Raw genomic sequence first — 16,504 nt, forward strand, 5'->3', positions numbered from 1 at the left:
TTTCATATTTTGAGTCATAAGTGATGACAGAAATCAACACCTGACATGTTAATGCCCAGAGTTTTGGACAAATTCTTCTGAAAAATTAATTTGATTTCATTATAAATTCATAGTGTTCTGTAACTAAAAGTTTTTAAACTGTAAAAAATTATATAAAAGTACTGTATGCTATCAGTACATTATTTTGTTATTATTTTCAATTGATAAATAATGGGAAGGCAACAAAAAATGCCTTCACTCTCAACTCTAGACAAGAATGTGGAGGTAGTCGAAAAGAATGAACAGGCTAGGAAATACTGCGATGTTTGAGAGCTGGTTTTGACAGAAAGATTTCCAGCATGAATACTGGCATGGTAAGTAAAATGTGGAAGAATTTGCACAGATTCATACTCAGTACAGCAGTAATAATCCTTGACACGTATTATTTTTGAGCCACTGCTGCCCCTATGCAATGTGTTAAGACAACGAACTTCCAAACGCTATCAGAAGCTGTCACAAACATTATTGCTCCACTCCATAACACACAGTAGTTAGTCAGGGCAGGCCTTGGGAGACTTTAAACGAGTGGTGGAGCACAGCACCAAGGCAAAAGAAGCCCTCAGAGGTTTAAGATCTCCCACTTCTGTCAGTGTAACTTGGTCTGACTCAGAGCCAGCGAATGCTGCAGCTTCTGCCTTCTCACACTATCTGTAAATACTCCGTTTACATGGGCAATAAGGATAATAGAATTTCCACAGCTCTTTCACCTTTCATACCTGTTCCAGATTCTTTAAGGGTCTCTGAGGGACTGGTTTTAAGCATGCTATTTAATGGTCCATAGAAAACACAAATCCACTAATCTGATTTTTAAAATACCCACTCACTTTGGTACATAAAGTTATTTGAGAAGTATTATTTTCCTGAAGATATGATACTATTGCAAATGATCACAGGGAATTTGAAAACACAAATTCAAAATGTCTGTTGTATACAACCCCTGCATAGATGGAGCCAGATATTGGTCCCTGCTCTCTATTTAAAGTTGCCATTAACACAAACAAAAGTTAAATATTTTCAAATTACTCCATATCCCTTTTATCCTTGGAGGGTCAGAGTCCACAAGCACCTGATTAAGTTCCAGAGAGATTCCATCACCGCCTGCACACAACTATAGCATCAACTACAGGCACTGCAATATACTGAAAAGTCAAAGATGTCAAGAGGTGAGATTTAAGCCTACAGTGAATCTGAATTTGCAGACTGAGTTCATCTCTAACATGTGCTTAGTTTGAAATAGATATTTTTTGTTAAAATGGTTCCACAGTACATATACACTGAAAATATTTAGGATGTATTGGTTTTGCTTTAGCTGCCTTCTGAAGACTCTGATAGTGTGCTTCAACAGAGAGAAGCTTGCACACCATCAGTCACCATTTTGTTTATAGCTGCAAGATGCGGAGTGCCATAACTGCAGGCTGGAAATGCTGGACTAAGTCCTGAATATATTACCACTGGGCATAAATGGGCACTTGTTACATAATATTATTTATTTCTAGCACACTGTTTCCTGTATTTATAGTAAGAAAAACTATAAACATGGTGGAAAACAAAATTACATACAAATTTCACTTTACATGGACTTTGCTGTTTGCATACACAAAGATGCCCTAACAAATCAAATCTTTTATGCTTCATTAAACCTAAACGACAGCAACAACAAATCTTCAAACAATTGTTCTTCTGTTGGCTAAATTCTGCAATAATCAAAGGCCCAATAGGTTTATTAATTGCTGTTTCACCTGAAAAGATAAAAGATAATCACCAAATACCTTGCTCTTCTGTCAGTCTCAACATAACTCAAAGGAACAATAAGCTAGTAATATATATATTCAGAAAAACCCTACCCTCACAGGTCAAGACACTCCAAGCCAACTCTTCTGATGTGCTGCCTTTAATGATAGTTGGAGGTCAGGGCCAAATGGTGGGCTTAAGTGCAAGTATCTATAGTTTAGGGCAATGCTGTTCTTTGCTTCTCAGAGTGTGATTTAGCCAGAAAGGGTTTTATTCAAAACAAATCTGGTAAAAGGGAGAATGACAGGAGTGAGATGTGGTTCCTCCTCCTTCCACAAAGGATGATTCCTCTCTGGCAGAATCCTTCTCTTCTTCTCCCTCCCTCGGTTTGACAATTGTAGAGTGCCAAGACGTGGAAATCATCCTTCCACGGTGACATCTGTCTCCCCAAAGAGCTCCGGAGGCAGTTATTGTGATAGCTTTGGAGTCTGTCATATGATTAGGTGAATATCGAACAGTCTGGGACTTCATTCTCTTAATGCTAGTTCCTGTGACTCACATTTGATTGGCTGGAATTAATGCAATGTATCTTTTGGGGGGGTTTTTTGGGTTTTGGGGTTTTTTTTCTGTGCTAAGAAAGGGAGGAAAAAGGCTTAAATAAATTTATGCATAGGGCTTGCAATTTAGGAATGCCTTCTCTTTCATTTATTGTATAGTATATCCATAATTATCAGTCAGCATTGTCCATTTATACTTCTACTGGAAATATTGAGTTTTCATTGTGAAAAGGCTGATGCTTATGAACATGTAAGAGAGCTTTATGTGCCACTTCTTTGCAAACAGGGACTTTAGAACACTCTTATTAATGAACCATAAAGGAAAAAGATTTTTTAAAATAACAACTCTCTCCTAAGAAATGACATTTAAAAGGAGTACTGATTAATATCAGAAACAAGTCAAAGGAGTTAAAGAAGTTTTAAGTATTATCCTTTTCAGCATGGCTATCAATAGGAAGCTGACAATAGTATTATTGCTATTTACATATTGGTAACATGCTGGTATGAATTTGCATAACGTATTGTGGTTCTATGCTCTAGGGAGTTGCATTGTAACATATTGGTGCTTAATGAACTCTGAAAAAATTGATTTTCCACAGAGTAAATTAAGGAATGCATTATAGCTGTTAAAGCAATCTTAAGGGAAATCTGAGGCTTCCACTGCAGCACCGTGCTTAGTAAGTAATAAATTACATGTTATACTTATTTGCCTTAATTCATGCTAATTTTGTCCAATTAATGTATCACAGTAATTCAGAAGCCTGTCACAGGAGAGCTAATTATTTATTGGATTTTTGTGTTCAGCTCCCTAGGAGTCTACTAGCAAACAAACTTGCGACTGTCTTTCTGTTAGGTCCACGATGACATTCTTATGTCTTACTGTGGAAAGAAAATGAATGTTATTATTTTCTGGTTTCAGTTATAAAAATGGATCGTTATTCATGTAAGTTAGTTTTTTGTTTACAATCTGGTGTCACGTCATGACAGACTGCCATAATGTTAAGATGAGATCCAATGTTTTTCCTCTTCCTGTAAATGCCTGAACATGACATAATTCCTATTAAAGACCGTGGTGGTACTTTTCACAACCTGAAAGCTTCTGCTGTGTGTGTGTAAAGTTCAAGAGAAAAACCCTTTCTCATTCTTTTTGCTGAAACCTGTGTTTTTCAAAATCCATTGGCTTGAAAAATCAAGCACAACATGCCCATAGCAATTGATACTCTTTCACAAAAATAGATTTTTAACTGTGGCAGAATGTTAATTCACAGCAAAAAAAAATATGAATTATTTATGAGATTAATTTGTGCAATTCATACCTATAAATAATATGGCAGTTGCTAAATAATTTGCACAGAGTGATAAGATGCAGACATCACAGTTAAACAATAAGAGAGTCACCAGCTGTGAAATACCACTATCTGCTAGCATTCTGTCATGCACAAGCATTTACAGAAAATTATTTGTTGGGGGTGGAAAGTATTAGATCTGATACTTGGCTTCTTCTCATGGGTAGCGGGAGAATACTTGTCAGTTGATTACTGTCTTCTACCATATGTGAAAAGAAGTGATATTTCTTTAAATGTATAATGCAAAGTGACGTTACCAGCAGGCTACATAAAATCATGTGATGTAACCTGCCATAATATGATGCACATGACCGACTGTGTCACAAATTTAAAGAGGGTTATTTTAGAAGAACTGGTGAGAAAATAAATACTACCCCTACTTCTTTTCAGTCAGTTGCCATTGATCTGTCTTTGCCTATAGCCAAATGAATACCTGGTAGTTCAGTAAACGTCTCTGAGCAATATACAATCTTACACTTACTGTAGCTATTGTTATCACTTAAAAAGCATCTGTCAAGTACTTCATAGTTTTCTACCATTGCTTTTCAATCTCTTCATTCCTAGCAAGCACACAAAAGCTCAACAAAGAATTAATTATCCAGCCCTTGTTTCTTGGGAAACAGTTGTTTAATTGTTTATGGCATTTAGAATTTGAAATTGTTTTCTTCATTTTCTTCCTTGACTTCTCCACTCCAGAAAATACAAAGCCCACACTTAATGTTAAGCATGTTTTAAATCCCATCAAAATCAACAAGGATAATGACTGAGTTTTCCCCTTTAACTGGGAGCCGTATTGTGAGACTGCATTACCTGTATGTTCTGGACAGGGCAACTGAATATAAGCGCCCCTTCCACGGGTGGGAGTGTGTGTGGCCAACCATATGATGCTAACGTGATGGCTGTTTTATGAATGGTTCAGAAAAAGGGGTGACCTATGCAAAAGAGTAACAATCAACAAAGAAAACCTAAGAAACAGGAAGAAAAGACCTTGTGACAATGTCAGAAAATTCCTCCTGGCAACAACCACACCAGTTTTGAAAGCCCTCAAAATATTCATAACTTTTCCCATCTCTCAATCCTTTTTTCCTATGAGTAGTCTTCATCATTGCCTATATGGAGAAGTTTAAATAGCCTTTTCTGGTGAGCCAAAACCCACACAACCTGACACTGAAAATCCTCTAAAACACTAATCATATGGAACAGGTGACACAGGGTTTGCATTGTAAAGATGTCACACTACAGATATACAGAATAGGGAAAAGCCTAAAAAGTTAAAACAAGATTTGGAATCCCTAGCTGTTTTAAAGCGTCTGTGTTTACTGTCTTGTTAAGTTAATATGTTTGCTTCTGCTAGACGTAGCAGAAATTTATAAGCTAACTTTTGTGTTACTTTAACCTAATATAGAAACCTTAAAAAAAATACCACAATACCAAAACAACCCTGGAGAGAGAAGCCTGGTGATAAGGCACTAGATATTCATTAGAGACTCCATTTGTAACAGAGCTTTGACTATGTTTGCTCCTTCCTTCTCCAAGCCACCCTCCTGTAAAGTCCAGCTGCACAAGGAAGGTAGAGAGGAAGGGTATTGTACTTTCCCTCTGCTTCCTTCTGGTTGTGCCATCTAATGCCTCACTTTAAAATCCTCTCCTTTCAATGGAGGCAGCTACTTTTCTGCTAGTTATTTCATTGGGTTCTTTTCTGGTCGTTCAGAAAATGACAAAAGAAATCAAGTTTCAAACACCTTCTTGTACCACAGAAATGTATGGAAATCTTGAGTCACATAGCAGCAAGAGGCGAGACTGCTATGAACTTCAACAACCCAAGAGTTCATCCTCTGTCTCTTGTTATACTAAACACCGGAAGATGATAATTTCTGGATCTGTAACTTTCCCAACACCAATGTATTTTGTCATTCCCCCTGACACCTGACATGTTCTGATGTACCGTTTCTTTCCAATATAAAGACAACTCCTTTCTCCACATCTGGAATGTCTTTGTCTCACTTCCTTCCCCTCCCATGCCATCCTGCCACCTCCCTGGCAAAGATCCATCAGCAAAGGTTTCACATCTCCCTTTTCAGACTGACAAGATTTTAGTGGTCTTTCATCACCCAACGGCTGAAGAAAGGCTTATTACAAAAACGGATATATATATTTAAGATCATATTCACAATGCAGATTATCTGTGCAATCAGTGCCTATACAGTGTTTCCTGCCATACAAAATCTGTCCTGTTATGCCAATAGGCCGCCTTTGTGAGACCATAAAAGATACCTAAAAAAAAATAGGAAAAAAAAAATAACAGTGGAGCAGGGTATAATTTTGGTGAAGATCCCCACTGCAAGAAGCATCTTCCTTCTTTTCTCAAAGGAAACAGAGAAAAGTTTTACAGATTATAGAGATTCCCAAACCAATCCTGGTCTTAGTGGTTTCAGAAAACAGTGCTGTTCAAAATAGCTGCATCCTTCTTAGCCACAGCTGGATGCAGAGCCAGCACAAATGTCTTTCTGGCAGTTCATATTATCATGGATGAAATCAGTGCAGGTATCACGAGAGAGAGAGAAAGATGTGGATGCACTCATAAAACCACAAGCTTATACAAATAGCATTAATTTACTCACTGAGTTCAGAAACAGATTACTTAAAGAAATGGAGGGCAATGGTAGTAAGACTTTTAAATTATAACTAAGCAGCACCTTGGCCTCAATTACAACACTAAATTAAAGCAGAAATCATATAAAGAAAAAGGTGACCCAACTCAGCATTAATTATAGAATGACAAAATCACGCAGGTTCGAAGGGAGCTCCAGAAGTCATATAGTTCAACCTTCTGCTCAAAGCAGGTCCGTTGGATCAGGCTGCCCTAGTGGTGAATGATTAGCTTACTGGGGCACAACGGAAATTAGAGATAGCTAGGCAAGGAAGGATGTTAGTAGTTTGCTGTAGAGTGAATTGCAGCAATAGGGAAGAAGAGGGAAAGGAAACTCAAAAGTGGCTGTAAAAATGAGCCAGGCTATGGCTACAAAGAGAAGTTGCAGGTGACTGTACACCCTGCATCTTGCTCCCATGTTGCCTTACAACACAGGTGACTGAATGACTTGTGCTAACGGACACCCACTGAAGATTTTTGCTTTCCCGCTTGCCAGTGTTCAGTCAAGACTAAGAATACCCACAGCCCTGCTTCCTGGACTCACTCATGACCAGATTCCTCATCCTGAGCACCATGAGCTGCTCAGAAGTTCCTGTTGCATGTATATGACTCTTATAGTCCTGTTTCATGTCTCCCAAACACTATGAAAATGAATTATAACTATTGTTCTGTAATTCAGAAGGTGACTTTCCAATTTTATCCAGAGTTTGAAAACAAGTTTATTTGTTTCTTTTGATATTGTCAAGCTGGTTACCAGAAATAGCAAGAGTTCTGCTTGCTTCACAGTATCTCATACTACCATGGATTTCCTTTTTTTCCATCTAGGTGTTCTGGTATACAACTACAAGCTTTTGCAAGAAAGAGGAGAGAACACAGCCGTTGCTTCTTTACTGCTTGCTGCTACGGCTGCAGTTGCTGACTTCCTACAAAACTCTGTTTCTCGCAAATGATGGTTGCGTATGTAAATACAGGACCTGCAGTAATCAACTTCAGAACTACAGTTCAATAAAATCACTTACGAACAGCCCCATTACAAGTGATGCCGCCTGATGTGCAATTGACCCCGTGGTCTATTGGAGGGTTGCACCTCTCCTGCCGCTCATACAAAACTCCTTTTTTTCAGCGTACTACTGCAGTTCACTGTTCTATTTTGTAAGTGTTTTATATTGTTCTGCTGGAATTAACAGAGGGACCACTTTCAGATCTTCAGGTGAAATGTATTGTAGAAATGCAAATAAACTACTAGCTTATTATTTGATGCAGAGGCTGATGTATAGCTCTACCTAGCCATTACATTCACTTTCCATGCCTATCAGTATGTACCCAGAGATTGATAGATGATGGTTTTATAATTCTTAAATACTTTTTTGATATCTTAAACCTATAGAGCCTTCAGACATTTTGTTCAGGAGATTTGGAATACTTTGCTACTTGAAATAAAAAAAGGTTCAATTGGCAGGGTTTTAAATCCAAACATTTAAGGCATTGATTTTACTTAGTTTTTCTAAAGTAACGCCTTTAGGAAATTGAGTGCTACATTGCTAATTTTAACTTTATTCATTTTAAAGTGCTCTAGGATACTAGCACAAAGGGCACTGTAAAAATTGCATTGTGCTGTATTAGGTTTGAATAGGATGAGTTATAGAACTGTTTGAGACTTTGAATTTCCAGAATTTAGTTATTACAATGCTTATGATACTAAAGGTTTCTTATGTATGCATTTTATGTTTGGGGTTTTTTTCTTAATAGTCATAATTCCTAAGAAATATCTACTATACACAGTCTGTCAAAAAAGCTTTATAATATTTTCTATTGCAATACAGCTGTACAAAAAGATTTTATAGAAGTTATTCACACCTACATAAATATAATTTAAAATGCAAATGTTCATTGCCTAAATTACAGTGGAAATTCATTTTTCATGCAATGAATCTTGAAAATATTTCCAGTGTTGATTAACCTGCAATGGGATTTTTCCTTTGCAATATCATAAATATGCTCACCTTGTATGAATCTGAGTACAGCATACAAAACTCTGTCTGAATATTACGTAGTGAGAGTGATTGTGTATTCAGAGTAACCAATGAAAAATGAAATAATTTGTACGTATTTTGAATCTTAGTACATTTTTTAGTATAAAAGATTCATAGGTTTACGGCCTGCTACAGCACAATTAAATATACAATAAAAATACAACAAAGATTGTACTCATTTTCCTTTGATGATTATAAAAATTTATTCAGGACTATATAACTGCTTTCAGTAGAAACTGGTCCATAATACTTTAACTTTTAAAACAATAATATAGTTTCATAGGTGCATTTTTCCCATCAATATTCCTAAAAAAAAAAGTGGCATAGTGTGAAAATGTGAAAGATATTGCAAAGATTCTGATTTTACCTCTCTGTTTTCCAGGGATTTGTCTCAGTCTCATGTACAATCTAGCATTCATGGCAAGTGATAAATATCTAGCACAAGCAGGCATAGAATTACTTTAAAAGCAACAAGCAAAATTTGAAAAATACTATGAGTTGAGAGGAAAAATAATCAAAAGTATTCAAAAAGGTAAACATTGGCTTTGGAAGAATAAATGGAACATTCCTTAATTGCTTTTTCAAGACCAGTGGAAAATTTTCCTCACACACACTGTGGGATTTTTTTTCTTCCCCTGCTTCTCAACAAGGGATAATTTGTGAAGGGATAACTTAGTGTAGAAAAAACAGGGTGGGTGAACTTTAAGCAACATTTTAATAGATATACCGCCAAACTTCAGCAGGTCATTGGGGAGACAGATCGATGGAATGTATGTTATCACTAACATCAAAAAGAATAGATCTATCACAGAAAAAAAAGCAAACTATTTAAAAATTTAAAGCATTATCTATAGCATTTTTATTCAAAGGATTTTTGAACAATTGTGTTTGCTTGCACACTTCTTTGACGATAGAAAGTTCCCACAAACCCTACCCTCATGGTCAAAGTACTACATGGGCTTTTTAGATTCCGTGTGTAACTAGATTTGTTATGTATTCAGTTCTGGTTAAAATATATATGCATTAGTGATCATAAGCTATCTTAGCTTTAAAGGAAGAGGGCAATAGTGCAGTCACCCCAAAGGAGAAAAATGATAGCAAAGTCAGGCAATGAAACACATTTTTATTTTTGTGTTCTTTTATATTAAAATACATGTTTATCACAATAAAACATGAACTACACAGCATTTATCTTATGTTATCTGCCCAAGCCATATCCAAAAGAAATTGAAACACATGGCTATCTTCTCATTGGTCTCTGTATTTCTTGGAGCAAGTCTTTTGTATATTTCCAGTGTGTCCTTTGTTCTTATACTATAGATCCACCTTTTTCCTTCCTCACTGGTGTCACTCCTCACTGAGACCAAGGAAATTTTATCATCACCCACTTGTTCAGTACCAAAGTATGGCAGACACTTTATTCATGAACAAAAAGTGTGGTGTTTGTGCTAAAGAGACCCATTGACTTAAATAGCACAGGGCCTCTAGAGACCTCCAGCCTGCAACGTGCTTCTGGCAAAACACAGCCTGATGTGCCAGGAAGAATGTAGATGAGAGCAGTCAGTAGCAGGGAGGCACCAAGAACCAGAAGCATCACCCAAAGTCGTGAGCGTGTATGTAACGTTCATACCCTGCTGTTCTTCTGAGGTGGTAAGACACGGAGACCAGACTTTCTGACAGAAATAATAACTGCAAATTTGTTACAATTCTGTGATAACCAGGAGGGGTAATTAAGATCTGTGATGTGTTCTACAGCTTTAACTGTAAAATAGTCTGATTAATTTAAATTAACTTACTCTAATAAACTACTTACTTTTCCAGTAGTGAAATCTGCAGTGTGTTAGAAAAGAAGAAAACTCTTTCACACTTATAAACTGTACAATGGCTGCTCTTTTTAGTTAGAAAATAGAAATATACTGGCAAGTGGGGAACGTTTCTCATCCCTGGGGAAAATAATTGTCACCAAAATATTCTGTTTTTTCCAAAGAAAAGCCAAAATTTTGTCTAGCAGAAAATAAACTTACTTAAACAATGCTTTGCTTTCTGCGTCAAAAGTGTTTTGAGTAGAGATATTCAGTTTTATTTATGAGTTGCTTTTCTTGAACAAAACATTTGTACGAAACAATAAATGTTTACAATAAAATCATTTATGTTGTCTGAATTTAGCATTTTTGATACATTAATTATGCTTGAAGTTTCATGCATCATGGTTATTGAGGACTGGATTACAACACACAATATTTTTCCCCTTGGGATTGGGATACAAGGTAGAATGCTGTAACAAATTCATTAAAATATATTTGCAGTCAGAATTAGTCAGAAAATCTCTGCTATGGAAAATTTCAAATAGGAAGCAAATGTAAGAAATGGAAATATTTTTATTTGGAAATCCTGCCATACCGTCTGCCAAGAGTTGTGCTCCAAGTCTCCTTTGCCGGGGAGGGGTGTTGCATGATCAAGGTATTATACATACAATAGTAGCCTTTCTTAGCTAATCTGACTAAAGAAAATCCCCAGAAGATGTAACATAGCTGGGAAATCCAGCTGCCCATTTATTAGTACAGAGACAGAGAGGATGACCCTGCCACTCTTCTAATCTCTACACTAAAAGCATCAGAGTGTCAGCATTCCAGCTTTCTGGCACATGGTTCTTACGCTCTTTTTTAATACAAAACCCAGATCTCTTCCATGAATAAAGAAATGGTTTTAGGTCACAAATCCAGCTGGCCATTGAAAAAAACCAAAAAACACACACACAAATAGTGAAATATAACTTCTCACACTCCTCTGACCTAAGACCCTTGTCATAGTCAGTGAGAACAGCAGTCACCTCTGCGCCGCAGTTCCTCTAAAACAGGTCAGATAAATTGCACCCAAAAGCATCTATTTCTCTCCATGGACTCCCAAAAATATTGGGGTAACTCATTCAGATACAGACCTCCAATACTAGGTGAGATTAATCACAACTCTGGTCTTCAGTAACACACTGTTCTAGTGGAAGGAGAGAAAAGAAAGGAAAGAAGGCCTTGGGTTAGAAGGTTACTTTTTCTATCTCTTCTGAGCCCTTTTTGTCCACACCTTGATGCTGTTTCACAGAGTGATTGTTGAATCTCTTTCAGGAGACTCTCACACCATTTTCTGAAGAGCGATGAAACGGAAATTTTTGGTCCCATTTCTTTTCTGTACTTTCATGTAGCTCCCACAAAATTTCAGCAATCAAATCTTCACTTAAGTTTTGTAAAAGAAAACAACACAACAGCCTTGTTCTGAATAGGGCTTTTGGTTCAATTCCCATGTTCAGCTCAGTGAAGTAAATAATAAAAATATATATGTACCTTTTCTTATATTCCTGTAATTCTAATTAACCAAAATCATATGTGAGTTTCAGGAAATGTCAGCCTGTGGTCTGTATTCACATCTCAAGTACACCACTTCAAATTTACATTGACTCCTTTGAAGTCAATGGATTCAGTCCAGTGTAAATGACAACAAAGTCTACACTGTGACCCTGTAATTCTCCTAGTAGAAAGACTCCATCTGTAATCACACTTTATGGCACATTATTGTGTAGGCATACAAATTTGCTGCAGAAACCCACTTTTGAACTTTGCATTCTTTTCTTTAAACTGCTATCTTAGTGAAAGAATTTAGGGATCTTTTACCATCTTTTACCATACGTAAAAAAGAGATGAATGAATCAAACTTCATAAGCATAAGTCAGCAAGTATATTTTAAATTATTTCAACACCACTAATCAGCTATTCTTACATCTATACAATTAAAATAATAGAAAACAGCTGCAAAGATCTGGAGAGATCATTCAGTTCATCTTTTACCCCAAAGGATGTGTCAGCACTTAGGAGAGAAAATAAGATACACAATATAGCTTCCTTTTTGCCTACCACAACATCAAGGTATTCAGGAAGTCCGACTTTCAATGTTTTCAGGAGTCCAATCCAGGAGCCTACATATATAAAGGCAAATGAAATATTAGTTACCTAAACATGTGTATGTTCAAGTTCCGGTTGGCAATTACCTGTATCTGCACATAAGGCCTGATCTAACAACCACTGAAATCGATGTGGATCACTTTAACGTTAACTTTCATGAACTTTGGAGTAAGCCCCTATCCAGGTCCCCATGCGGAATAATTAGAAACACAAATGTAAACTTACATTTCATACAAATTTGACTACATAAATCTCATTTATTTGAAAGTTTGATCCATAAATAAACACAGATTAGCATAAATGTTAGAAGAAAATTTCTCCAGCTAAATTAAAGCTTCATTCTTAAGACCAGAATATATTAATTAATATCCTCACTAGTGAATATCAGGGCGTTTCCCCCTCTTTTCACATACTTTTGTTGCATATAACTTCATACACCTGAATAACTAGCAGTTTCTTCATGCAGCTCTAACAACAGCTCTTAACAAGGCTACGAGGACAACTCACATGAAAAATTTAGATATCTACAGAGAACCTCTACAAAAACACTAAAGCTTTGTTTTAGTCGTTGTTTCTTGAACAACAACCTTTTACCATTCTGAGTAGCTGCTGCCCAATAGAGATGTTAATAGTTACCCTCAGACTGTACCTTATCTTTTACTGTAAACCTCTTAGGCAGTGCATTCACATTTCATGTCCTTTCACAGTGCAATTCACTTGGAGACAAAAGCAAGAGGAATTTGTTTCAGTTGAGCTATTCCTTTTTAACAGACACTTTCCAGCTCACTTGCAGAAGCTGCCAAAAGGGAAATCAAGGATTGAGATTAGTATTTTTTTTCCCAAGATTTGAAAGACCAGTAAGGTCATGGGGATTTTTAAAATTTGTCATTGATTAAAGTGTCATTGAAGTATTTGCTAATTGATGGACCATCAACTATGGGACAGTCGTATACCTCTAACCCTCTCATTGTAGAGTCTTCCAAGATGTCATCATCAGATCTTAAATTTGTCCTGTTGGAAACTGCTCCCAAATTTTACACTTTTCCAACCACTGCTGTTGAATTTGTTTTGCTACAAGAACAATGAAAGACTAATTATGTTAGTTATATATTAGTCTCAGGCTGGGCATTCTAGACACAGTGCTGAACTTTCATTTGTTTACATGCTGCTCAAATCTAATGTTATTATACATGCATATGACCCAATATTTTTTTAAAACACTACTAAAAATAGCAAATGGCAAATTTTTTCCTAAGCTTTGTACTTTCATACATATGTTGCTTATACATAAAAAAGAATGAAGTCTCATCCAATCAGAATTTAGCCAACTTAAAAGTGTACATGGAATTTTCACTATTTATTTTATGTTACACAGAACATTGTGACTAAATTATATATTACCTCAATACCTTAAAGATCATTGCCACTTTGCAATACAAAATATTGCTTTAAGCAGAGGTGGACCCAGCCACTGATTCAAAGCCTCATTATGAGGGAACCTATTTCATCAAGAACTAGCGATAAACCTTTTGGCTACTGCTTTCCATTGCAGAAATGCTGGAAAGTGTACCATAATAATTCATATATGCATCTTTCTACTCTTTTTGCAGCCCCTGCACAAAATCTCATCACAGAGGGACTGCTGGTGTTCATGAAGCCCAAAATTTCAACCATTTTTCTTGTCTCTAAATGGAGAAGAAGCAAAGGAAAGGTTGTCCCCAACATAGGTCTAGCAATAGGTAAGCACAGAGTAGAAAAGACAGTGTATGAACTCCCAATGTGGTGCTACAGGTGTTTTCACATTACATTCTCCAAAGCACCAACAGAGTGACTTGTCTCCAGGTGCTCTTCGTAGCAAGGGTTGGTTCCCTGGCTAAAAACTGTACCAAAGTCATAACCTACAAAAGCACTTTTCCTGGGTTAAAACATACTACATAAATGTATAAAATTTTCAGAATTATTAAGCAACAACAGGAGCAGAGCTAGAAGATTACTTAAAGGTGAAGGACACAATCCTGTTGTGCCTCTGTCATGTTTTGTCAGGAGAGAGTGTAATAACCATTCATGCTGTCCATTGTGTGGTTACCAAGCCTTTCTTTCAAGAGTGAACTATTATGAACTACTTTGGGATATATTTTACTGTGAATATGTAGATTAAAAAAAAAAAAAAGGTACATCATTGAATGGTGACAGCAGTTGAAAAAATAATGTATTATTTTCAAAATATTGCAAGTAAATAATATAGTATGTTTCCGTGATTTTTTTTTTTTTTTTTTTTTTTACTGTTTGGGACCAAATCATACAAGATGGATTTCAGCAGTGGAAAATATTATCATTTGGCATTTTTTATATCTCTTCCAAACTGAATTGTTGGTTTTTTTTTTCCTCTGGGAGACATCTGCACTGAGTACTACTGTCAACATTCCCACCAAGAAAAATACCAAAACTGGTTCGGATTGTCTAAGACCTCCACAAGAGACAAGGCAGCCTGTGGGGGTCTTTACCTTAATACTGGCATTGGGCCTAAGCCTTGATTTAAGTTCCCAGGCAACAGATCTATTAAAGTTATATTAGTAAGGTTCACACTGCCCCTGAAAGCTTTATTAAATGATTATTTCACAGCATGGAGGGAAATCTTTTGAAAATTAATATGCAGCATCAGCCAGTCATGGCTCATAGCTAGGATATTCTTTTTGTGTCAAAAAAGTAGAATTTTCCAAATAAGAAAATGTAAGTGAAATTCCTCTCATTAACTTTATTTGACTAATCTGACTTCTAGGGCTATAGCCAATGGGGAGAAACGGTCATTTCTAGAATTGATTGCATCATTCTTCTGTCTCAGGAGACCAGCCTTGGGTAGGGCACGTTGCCCTCTGGAAGTGCCCCTCTGCTTCTGCAGACCGTAGGAGCCCAGCTGCCTCACCAGTGTGGCTGAAGTTAAACACCACAAACTCTAGCTTATGTGAAAGTTATAAGATTTGCTGTATCCATCTGACCCATGGGATTCTGACAGACTCAAAGAAGCATCTTGAATATATACATGATTTAGTGTATTAGGTTTTCCTTTTTGTAGGAAACAATTTGAGACAACGACTGCCAAGTAAAATCATGGCCACTCATATTTCTTCAGAAGAATTGTTCAGAAGCAAATTAGCTAAACTTCTACAGTGTTGCCACAGCCAGAATATACATATTTTCTTCTATAAAAACACAATTACATGTTTTATGAAGGTGATTTTTAATGAACAGTTAAGACCTCTAAATAATTTAAAAATACAATTTAATCTTAAGAAAAATTGTCATTTTACATTATTACATTGCTAAGAAATGTAATAATTTGGATCATACAGTCCTAAAGTTATGAACAATTAAGTAAATGGGCAAGTTCTCTTGCTGACTTCAATTAATTTGGAAGGTGAGGGATAGGAAGAGCCCAGGCACGCAGCTCCTATCCCTGCGGGCACCAGGTGGCAGTCCAGCGTTGACTGACAGGTCTTCATTTGCTCCTGCACTCCCCAGACCAAAAGCTTTCCTTATTACAGTACTTGTCTGACTGCCCCGTTCTGAAAGTCTCCTACACTTTCCTATCTACTAAATAACATACATTCACCCTGGGGATTTAAGGGCAAAAATACTTTTTGCAGAGAATAAGATTCATGTTTTTCATAAGCTCATCCTACCACCTTACCAACGCTGAAATGCCAGGGAATTTCCCTTACATAAAGCATGTTTTCACAACTTAAGCCCTGAGTTTTTCTGGTAGGCCAGACCACACTAACATGCCCCAAAAGTTTAACTAACATACAAAACCATGTACAGGAAAGACGAGGCTTATAAGTCATTTATCTCCTAAGTCCTATGTTTTTTACAGCACACGTAACAAAGATTGGTTCAAATCTCTGTCCCTCAAAATGAAAAAGAAAAAAAAGAAAAAAAGGGAAAATATTCACAGCTCCAAATTTAACATTGGAAAAAATACTGGATAGGAGATAAGCATCCATTACAACGTTTATAGTGTAAAATCAGTATCTTTGTTAGGAAATTTCATGGTCCAAAAGGTCATGTTTTGACTATATAAGCTACTTTGAACAGTTTACAGTCTGACAGTTTGAACTTGTTTTATAGCTGTTCTTGCTAACCTCTAGAAGGAAAATAAATTTTGTTATATGTAAAAGAAAAAAATTATACTAAGATGTAC

The 16,504-nt window shown here is 36.4% G+C and overlaps 1 long non-coding RNA gene across 1 annotated transcript; it reads left to right on the forward strand.

Moving 5' to 3' along the window:
* Positions 1-1,123: 1,123 nt before the first annotated feature.
* On the forward strand, positions 1,124-10,492 carry LOC135312581 (uncharacterized). Its single transcript, XR_010372188.1, has 3 exons — positions 1,124-1,202; positions 2,927-3,004; positions 7,149-10,492. It is a non-coding gene; the product is annotated as an uncharacterized LOC135312581 (long non-coding RNA).
* The last annotated feature ends 6,012 nt before the right edge of the window (positions 10,493-16,504 follow it).

This window comes from Phalacrocorax carbo, chromosome 1 (assembly GCF_963921805.1).
Source record: "Phalacrocorax carbo chromosome 1, bPhaCar2.1, whole genome shotgun sequence".
In the NCBI taxonomy this organism is placed as follows: Eukaryota; Metazoa; Chordata; class Aves; order Suliformes; family Phalacrocoracidae; genus Phalacrocorax; species Phalacrocorax carbo.